The sequence below is a fragment of the Pelophylax lessonae genome (assembly GCF_965119305.1).
Source record: "Pelophylax lessonae genome assembly, chromosome: 3".
NCBI classification, from domain to species: Eukaryota; Metazoa; Chordata; class Amphibia; order Anura; family Ranidae; genus Pelophylax; species Pelophylax lessonae.
Window position 1 is genome coordinate 81527137 of NC_138770.1, and position 10000 is coordinate 81537136.

The following is a 10000-nucleotide window of genomic DNA, read 5'->3' on the forward strand; positions in this document are numbered from 1 at the left end:
AGCAAAAAGTGTTTGGAGTCAGTTGGCTGTAAGAGGCCATGAAAGTGCTATAGTCGTTGCCCGGCTAGCTCAGTCGGTAGAGCATGAGACTCTTAATCTCAGGGTCGTGGGTTCGAGCCCCACGTTGGGCGATTGTCATTGGGATGTTTTGGCCCAGTGATTGACATTTGACAAACTTGGTAGAACTCAGTATCTACAGTTCATTCATGCATACTGCGCAGTCACAACTTTACCATACCTACTGGTTTCTCTTCCATTCACTCCACAAATGGGGAAATGTGTATAGCTTATCTTCCTATTGGTCAATTCCTATAGCGGCAAGTCGACCTTGCGCTGGGGGCTTTCTCCAGTCAGCGCCATGTGTGCAAATAATTGGATGGAGATAGCAGCACCGGCACAGCACAGCCTGGCGTTGGTGGTATAGTGGTGAGCATAGCTGCCTTCCAAGCGGTTGACCCGGGTTCGATTCCCGGCCAACGCAATCTCTTCCTTTTTTCGGCCATGCAAAGCGGCCTTAACAAAAGACCCTAGTTTGCCAGGTCCTTGAAGAAAGCTCCCAAGATGTCCTGGCTTCGCGACAACTGTGGAGATTTTCTTCAGCATTCAAAAAGGCTCCGGCCTTATGCTTTACCTCGCTCAGGAAGTACAGCATTACCCAGGGACAAGGTTTAGCCATTTTAACTACTGATTCACAAAGAATCGACTCGTTCACACACAACATTGCTAAGTATCTGGATAAAATCCTAACACCCTTAGCTGGCATCATATTGCATCATTTTTAAGAATGCTAAAGAATTTGTCAACAAAGTATGTGGACTGAAGTTAGAGCCAGAAGAAACAATCATGCCCCAGATTATCACATGCCTTTTTACTTGTATACACTTTGCAGAGGCTGAAATGAGGTAAGACTCTTGACAGCCAAAAAGAACTAAAGCCTGACCAAGTACTTTCCTTGCCCAGCCTTTGTCTTAACACCGCCCACTTCAAGTACCACTTCAAGTCTTAAGGTGTGAATAGAAGTGCTGGGGTTTCTTCCTGAGACTGACCGGAGCCAAAGAAGGGTTTTGATAAACTACGAGACATCTTCAACATTACAGAACAAGTCCAACTGAATGTGGCAAATGACTTGTATATTTGCCAGGATGACTAGTGTATGCTTGCCGAATGCTCAGTTGCCGGCCATCTGAGGTGAACCAAATGAGGTAAGACTCTTGACAGCCAAAAAGAACTAAAGCCTGACCAAGTACTTTCCTTGCCCAGCCTTTGTCTTAACACCGCCCACTTCAAGTACCACTTCAAGTCTTAAGGTGTGAATAGAAGTGCTGGGGTTTCTTCCTGAGACTGACCGGAGCCAAAGAAGGGTTTTGATAAACTACGAGACATCTTCAACATTACAGAACAAGTCCAACTGAATGTGGCAAATGACTTGTATATTTGCCAGGATGACTAGTGTATGCTTGCCGAATGCTCAGTTGCCGGCCATCTGAGGTGAACCAAATGAGGTAAGACTCTTGACAGCCAAAAAGAACTAAAGCCTGACCAAGTACTTTCCTTGCCCAGCCTTTGTCTTAACACCGCCCACTTCAAGTACCACTTCAAGTCTTAAGGTGTGAATAGAAGTGCTGGGGTTTCTTCCTGAGACTGACCGGAGCCAAAGAAGGGTTTTGATAAACTACGAGACATCTTCAACATTACAGAACAAGTCCAACTGAATGTGGCAAATGACTTGTATATTTGCCAGGATGACTAGTGTATGCTTGCCGAATGCTCAGTTGCCGGCCATCTGAGGTGAACCAAAGGACACGCTTTGCCTTCCCGGGTTCGTTTTAGACTTGGCCTTCGGGCCCTGCTGGAGTAATGAGAAAATATGAGCGTCCCTGGGTGGGCTCGAACCACCAACCTTTCGGTTAACAGCCGAACGCGCTAACCGATTGCGCCACAGAGACCACATGCTGAGTGCACCCGCAGCAGCCCGATGGAGACATGAAAGATAAATGCAAGGTGCCTAAAGGACTTCCCCCAAAAAAAGGTCATCCTTCGAGCCGGAATTGAACCAGCGACCTAAGGATTGCTATTTTGGTCCTACAGTCCTCCGCTCTACCAACTGAGCTATCGAAGGCAACACTGGTGAAACTGTAGCATGTGACTCCTTGCATGCAATGCCAGTGCTAGCAAAAAGTGTTTGGAGTCAGTTGGCTGTAAGAGGCCATGAAAGTGCTATAGTCGTTGCCCGGCTAGCTCAGTCGGTAGAGCATGAGACTCTTAATCTCAGGGTCGTGGGTTCGAGCCCCACGTTGGGCGATTGTCATTGGGATGTTTTGGCCCAGTGATTGACATTTGACAAACTTGGTAGAACTCAGTATCTACAGTTCATTCATGCATACTGCGCAGTCACAACTTTACCATACCTACTGGTTTCTCTTCCATTCACTCCACAAATGGGGAAATGTGTATAGCTTATCTTCCTAGTGGTCAACTCCTATAGCGGCAAGTCGACCTTGCGCTGGGGGCTTTCTCCAGTCAGCGCCATGTGTGCCAATAATTGGATGGAGATAGCAGCACCGGCACAGCACAGCCTGGCGTTGGTGGTATAGTGGTGAGCATAGCTGCCTTCCAAGCAGTTGACCCGGGTTCGATTCCCGGCCAACGCAATCTCTTCCTTTTTTCGGCCATGCAAAGCGGCCTTAACAAAAGACCCTAGTTTGCCAGGTCCTTGAAGAAAGCTCCCAAGATGTCCTGGCTTCGCGACAACTGTGGAGATTTTCTTCAGCATTCAAAAAGGCTCCGGCCTTATGCTTTACCTCGCTCAGGAAGTACAGCATTACCCAGGGACAAGGTTTAGCCATTTTAACTACTGATTCACAAAGAATCGACTCGTTCACACACAACATTGCTAAGTATCTGGATAAAATCCTAACACCCTTAGCTGGCATCATATTGCATCATTTTTAAGAATGCTAAAGAATTTGTCAACAAAGTATGTGGACTGAAGTTAGAGCCAGAAGAAACAATCATGCCCCAGATTATCACATGCCTTTTTACTTGTATACACTTTGCAGAGGCTATTGAGACTGCGGGGAAGCAACTGAAATGAGGTAAGACTCTTGACAGCCAAAAAGAACTAAAGCCTGACCAAGTACTTTCCTTGCCCAGCCTTTGTCTTAACACCGCCCACTTCAAGTACCACTTCAAGTCTTAAGGTGTGAATAGAAGTGCTGGGGTTTCTTCCTGAGACTGACCGGAGCCAAAGAAGGGTTTTGATAAACTACGAGACATCTTCAACATTACAGAACAAGTCCAACTGAATGTGGCAAATGACTTGTATATTTGCCAGGATGACTAGTGTATGCTTGCCGAATGCTCAGTTGCCGGCCATCTGAGGTGAACCAAAGGACACGCTTTGCCTTCCCGGGTTCGTTTTAGACTTGGCCTTCGGGCCCTGCTGGAGTAATGAGAAAATATGAGCGTCCCTGGGTGGGCTCGAACCACCAACCTTTCGGTTAACAGCCGAACGCGCTAACCGATTGCGCCACAGAGACCACATGCTGAGTGCACCCGCAGCAGCCCGATGGAGACATGAAAGATAAATGCAAGGTGCCTAAAGGACTTCCCCCAAAAAAAGGTCATCCTTCGAGCCGGAATTGAACCAGCGACCTAAGGATTGCTATTTTGGTCCTACAGTCCTCCGCTCTACCAACTGAGCTATCGAAGGCAACACTGGTGAAACTGTAGCATGTGACTCCTTGCATGCAATGCCAGTGCTAGCAAAAAGTGTTTGGAGTCAGTTGGCTGTAAGAGGCCATGAAAGTGCTATAGTCGTTGCCCGGCTAGCTCAGTCGGTAGAGCATGAGACTCTTAATCTCAGGGTCGTGGGTTCGAGCCCCACGTTGGGCGATTGTCATTGGGATGTTTTGGCCCAGTGATTGACATTTGACAAACTTGGTAGAACTCAGTATCTACAGTTCATTCATGCATACTGCGCAGTCACAACTTTACCATACCTACTGGTTTCTCTTCCATTCACTCCACAAATGGGGAAATGTGTATAGCTTATCTTCCTATTGGTCAATTCCTATAGCGGCAAGTCGACCTTGCGCTGGGGGCTTTCTCCAGTCAGCGCCATGTGTGCAAATAATTGGATGGAGATAGCAGCACCGGCACAGCACAGCCTGGCGTTGGTGGTATAGTGGTGAGCATAGCTGCCTTCCAAGCGGTTGACCCGGGTTCGATTCCCGGCCAACGCAATCTCTTCCTTTTTTCGGCCATGCAAAGCGGCCTTAACAAAAGACCCTAGTTTGCCAGGTCCTTGAAGAAAGCTCCCAAGATGTCCTGGCTTCGCGACAACTGTGGAGATTTTCTTCAGCATTCAAAAAGGCTCCGGCCTTATGCTTTACCTCGCTCAGGAAGTACAGCATTACCCAGGGACAAGGTTTAGCCATTTTAACTACTGATTCACAAAGAATCGACTCGTTCACACACAACATTGCTAAGTATCTGGATAAAATCCTAACACCCTTAGCTGGCATCATATTGCATCATTTTTAAGAATGCTAAAGAATTTGTCAACAAAGTATGTGGACTGAAGTTAGAGCCAGAAGAAACAATCATGCCCCAGATTATCACATGCCTTTTTACTTGTATACACTTTGCAGAGGCTATTGAGACTGCGGGGAAGCAACTGAAATGAGGTAAGACTCTTGACAGCCAAAAAGAACTAAAGCCTGACCAAGTACTTTCCTTGCCCAGCCTTTGTCTTAACACCGCCCACTTCAAGTACCACTTCAAGTCTTAAGGTGTGAATAGAAGTGCTGGGGTTTCTTCCTGAGACTGACCGGAGCCAAAGAAGGGTTTTGATAAACTACGAGACATCTTCAACATTACAGAACAAGTCCAACTGAATGTGGCAAATGACTTGTATATTTGCCAGGATGACTAGTGTATGCTTGCCGAATGCTCAGTTGCCGGCCATCTGAGGTGAACCAAAGGACACGCTTTGCCTTCCCGGGTTCGTTTTAGACTTGGCCTTCGGGCCCTGCTGGAGTAATGAGAAAATATGAGCGTCCCTGGGTGGGCTCGAACCACCAACCTTTCGGTTAACAGCCGAACGCGCTAACCGATTGCGCCACAGAGACCACATGCTGAGTGCACCCGCAGCAGCCCGATGGAGACATGAAAGATAAATGCAAGGTGCCTAAAGGACTTCCCCCAAAAAAAGGTCATCCTTCGAGCCGGAATTGAACCAGCGACCTAAGGATTGCTATTTTGGTCCTACAGTCCTCCGCTCTACCAACTGAGCTATCGAAGGCAACACTGGTGAAACTGTAGCATGTGACTCCTTGCATGCAATGCCAGTGCTAGCAAAAAGTGTTTGGAGTCAGTTGGCTGTAAGAGGCCATGAAAGTGCTATAGTCGTTGCCCGGCTAGCTCAGTCGGTAGAGCATGAGACTCTTAATCTCAGGGTCGTGGGTTCGAGCCCCACGTTGGGCGATTGTCATTGGGATGTTTTGGCCCAGTGATTGACATTTGACAAACTTGGTAGAACTCAGTATCTACAGTTCATTCATGCATACTGCGCAGTCACAACTTTACCATACCTACTGGTTTCTCTTCCATTCACTCCACAAATGGGGAAATGTGTATAGCTTATCTTCCTAGTGGTCAATTCCTATAGCGGCAAGTCGACCTTGCGCTGGGGGCTTTCTCCAGTCAGCGCCATGTGTGCCAATAATTGGATGGAGATAGCAGCACCGGCACAGCACATCCTGGCGTTGGTGGTATAGTGGTGAGCATAGCTGCCTTCCAAGCAGTTGACCCGGGTTCGATTCCCGGCCAACGCAATCTCTTCCTTTTTTCGGCCATGCAAAGCGGCCTTAACAAAAGACCCTAGTTTGCCAGGTCCTTGAAGAAAGCTCCCAAGATGTCCTGGCTTCGCGACAACTGTGGAGATTTTCTTCAGCATTCAAAAAGGCTCCGGCCTTATGCTTTACCTCGCTCAGGAAGTACAGCATTACCCAGGGACAAGGTTTAGCCATTTTAACTACTGATTCACAAAGAATCGACTCGTTCACACACAACATTGCTAAGTATCTGGATAAAATCCTAACACCCTTAGCTGGCATCATATTGCATCATTTTTAAGAATGCTAAAGAATTTGTCAACAAAGTATGTGGACTGAAGTTAGAGCCAGAAGAAACAATCATGCCCCAGATTATCACATGCCTTTTTACTTGTATACACTTTGCAGAGGCTATTGAGACTGCGGGGAAGCAACTGAAATGAGGTAAGACTCTTGACAGCCAAAAAGAACTAAAGCCTGACCAAGTACTTTCCTTGCCCAGCCTTTGTCTTAACACCGCCCACTTCAAGTACCACTTCAAGTCTTAAGGTGTGAATAGAAGTGCTGGGGTTTCTTCCTGAGACTGACCGGAGCCAAAGAAGGGTTTTGATAAACTACGAGACATCTTCAACATTACAGAACAAGTCCAACTGAATGTGGCAAATGACTTGTATATTTGCCAGGATGACTAGTGTATGCTTGCCGAATGCTCAGTTGCCGGCCATCTGAGGTGAACCAAATGAGGTAAGACTCTTGACAGCCAAAAAGAACTAAAGCCTGACCAAGTACTTTCCTTGCCCAGCCTTTGTCTTAACACCGCCCACTTCAAGTACCACTTCAAGTCTTAAGGTGTGAATAGAAGTGCTGGGGTTTCTTCCTGAGACTGACCGGAGCCAAAGAAGGGTTTTGATAAACTACGAGACATCTTCAACATTACAGAACAAGTCCAACTGAATGTGGCAAATGACTTGTATATTTGCCAGGATGACTAGTGTATGCTTGCCGAATGCTCAGTTGCCGGCCATCTGAGGTGAACCAAATGAGGTAAGACTCTTGACAGCCAAAAAGAACTAAAGCCTGACCAAGTACTTTCCTTGCCCAGCCTTTGTCTTAACACCGCCCACTTCAAGTACCACTTCAAGTCTTAAGGTGTGAATAGAAGTGCTGGGGTTTCTTCCTGAGACTGACCGGAGCCAAAGAAGGGTTTTGATAAACTACGAGACATCTTCAACATTACAGAACAAGTCCAACTGAATGTGGCAAATGACTTGTATATTTGCCAGGATGACTAGTGTATGCTTGCCGAATGCTCAGTTGCCGGCCATCTGAGGTGAACCAAAGGACACGCTTTGCCTTCCCGGGTTCGTTTTAGACTTGGCCTTCGGGCCCTGCTGGAGTAATGAGAAAATATGAGCGTCCCTGGGTGGGCTCGAACCACCAACCTTTCGGTTAACAGCCGAACGCGCTAACCGATTGCGCCACAGAGACCACATGCTGAGTGCACCCGCAGCAGCCCGATGGAGACATGAAAGATAAATGCAAGGTGCCTAAAGGACTTCCCCCAAAAAAAGGTCATCCTTCGAGCCGGAATTGAACCAGCGACCTAAGGATTGCTATTTTGGTCCTACAGTCCTCCGCTCTACCAACTGAGCTATCGAAGGCAACACTGGTGAAACTGTAGCATGTGACTCCTTGCATGCAATGCCAGTGCTAGCAAAAAGTGTTTGGAGTCAGTTGGCTGTAAGAGGCCATGAAAGTGCTATAGTCGTTGCCCGGCTAGCTCAGTCGGTAGAGCATGAGACTCTTAATCTCAGGGTCGTGGGTTCGAGCCCCACGTTGGGCGATTGTCATTGGGATGTTTTGGCCCAGTGATTGACATTTGACAAACTTGGTAGAACTCAGTATCTACAGTTCATTCATGCATACTGCGCAGTCACAACTTTACCATACCTACTGGTTTCTCTTCCATTCACTCCACAAATGGGGAAATGTGTATAGCTTATCTTCCTAGTGGTCAATTCCTATAGCGGCAAGTCGACCTTGCGCTGGGGGCTTTCTCCAGTCAGCGCCATGTGTGCCAATAATTGGATGGAGATAGCAGCACCGGCACAGCACAGCCTGGCGTTGGTGGTATAGTGGTGAGCATAGCTGCCTTCCAAGCAGTTGACCCGGGTTCGATTCCCGGCCAACGCAATCTCTTCCTTTTTTCGGCCATGCAAAGCGGCCTTAACAAAAGACCCTAGTTTGCCAGGTCCTTGAAGAAAGCTCCCAAGATGTCCTGGCTTCGCGACAACTGTGGAGATTTTCTTCAGCATTCAAAAAGGCTCCGGCCTTATGCTTTACCTCGCTCAGGAAGTACAGCATTACCCAGGGACAAGGTTTAGCCATTTTAACTACTGATTCACAAAGAATCGACTCGTTCACACACAACATTGCTAAGTATCTGGATAAAATCCTAACACCCTTAGCTGGCATCATATTGCATCATTTTTAAGAATGCTAAAGAATTTGTCAACAAAGTATGTGGACTGAAGTTAGAGCCAGAAGAAACAATCATGCCCCAGATTATCACATGCCTTTTTACTTGTATACACTTTGCAGAGGCTATTGAGACTGCGGGGAAGCAACTGAAATGAGGTAAGACTCTTGACAGCCAAAAAGAACTAAAGCCTGACCAAGTACTTTCCTTGCCCAGCCTTTGTCTTAACACCGCCCACTTCAAGTACCACTTCAAGTCTTAAGGTGTGAATAGAAGTGCTGGGGTTTCTTCCTGAGACTGACCGGAGCCAAAGAAGGGTTTTGATAAACTACGAGACATCTTCAACATTACAGAACAAGTCCAACTGAATGTGGCAAATGACTTGTATATTTGCCAGGATGACTAGTGTATGCTTGCCGAATGCTCAGTTGCCGGCCATCTGAGGTGAACCAAAGGACACGCTTTGCCTTCCCGGGTTCGTTTTAGACTTGGCCTTCGGGCCCTGCTGGAGTAATGAGAAAATATGAGCGTCCCTGGGTGGGCTCGAACCACCAACCTTTCGGTTAACAGCCGAACGCGCTAACCGATTGCGCCACAGAGACCACATGCTGAGTGCACCCGCAGCAGCCCGATGGAGACATGAAAGATAAATGCAAGGTGCCTAAAGGACTTCCCCCAAAAAAAGGTCATCCTTCGAGCCGGAATTGAACCAGCGACCTAAGGATTGCTATTTTGGTCCTACAGTCCTCCGCTCTACCAACTGAGCTATCGAAGGCAACACTGGTGAAACTGTAGCATGTGACTCCTTGCATGCAATGCCAGTGCTAGCAAAAAGTGTTTGGAGTCAGTTGGCTGTAAGAGGCCATGAAAGTGCTATAGTCGTTGCCCGGCTAGCTCAGTCGGTAGAGCATGAGACTCTTAATCTCAGGGTCGTGGGTTCGAGCCCCACGTTGGGCGATTGTCATTGGGATGTTTTGGCCCAGTGATTGACATTTGACAAACTTGGTAGAACTCAGTATCTACAGTTCATTCATGCATACTGCGCAGTCACAACTTTACCATACCTACTGGTTTCTCTTCCATTCACTCCACAAATGGGGAAATGTGTATAGCTTATCTTCCTATTGGTCAATTCCTATAGCGGCAAGTCGACCTTGCGCTGGGGGCTTTCTCCAGTCAGCGCCATGTGTGCCAATAATTGGATGGAGATAGCAGCACCGGCACAGCACAGCCTGGCGTTGGTGGTATAGTGGTGAGCATAGCTGCCTTCCAAGCAGTTGACCCGGGTTCGATTCCCGGCCAACGCAATCTCTTCCTTTTTTCGGCCATGCAAAGCGGCCTTAACAAAAGACCCTAGTTTGCCAGGTCCTTGAAGAAAGCTCCCAAGATGTCCTGGCTTCGCGACAACTGTGGAGATTTTCTTCAGCATTCAAAAAGGCTCCGGCCTTATGCTTTACCTCGCTCAGGAAGTACAGCATTACCCAGGGACAAGGTTTAGCCATTTTAACTACTGATTCACAAAGAATCGACTCGTTCACACACAACATTGCTAAGTATCTGGATAAAATCCTAACACCCTTAGCTGGCATCATATTGCATCATTTTTAAGAATGCTAAAGAATTTGTCAACAAAGTATGTGGACTGAAGTTAGAGCCAGAAGAAACAATCATGCCCCAGATTATC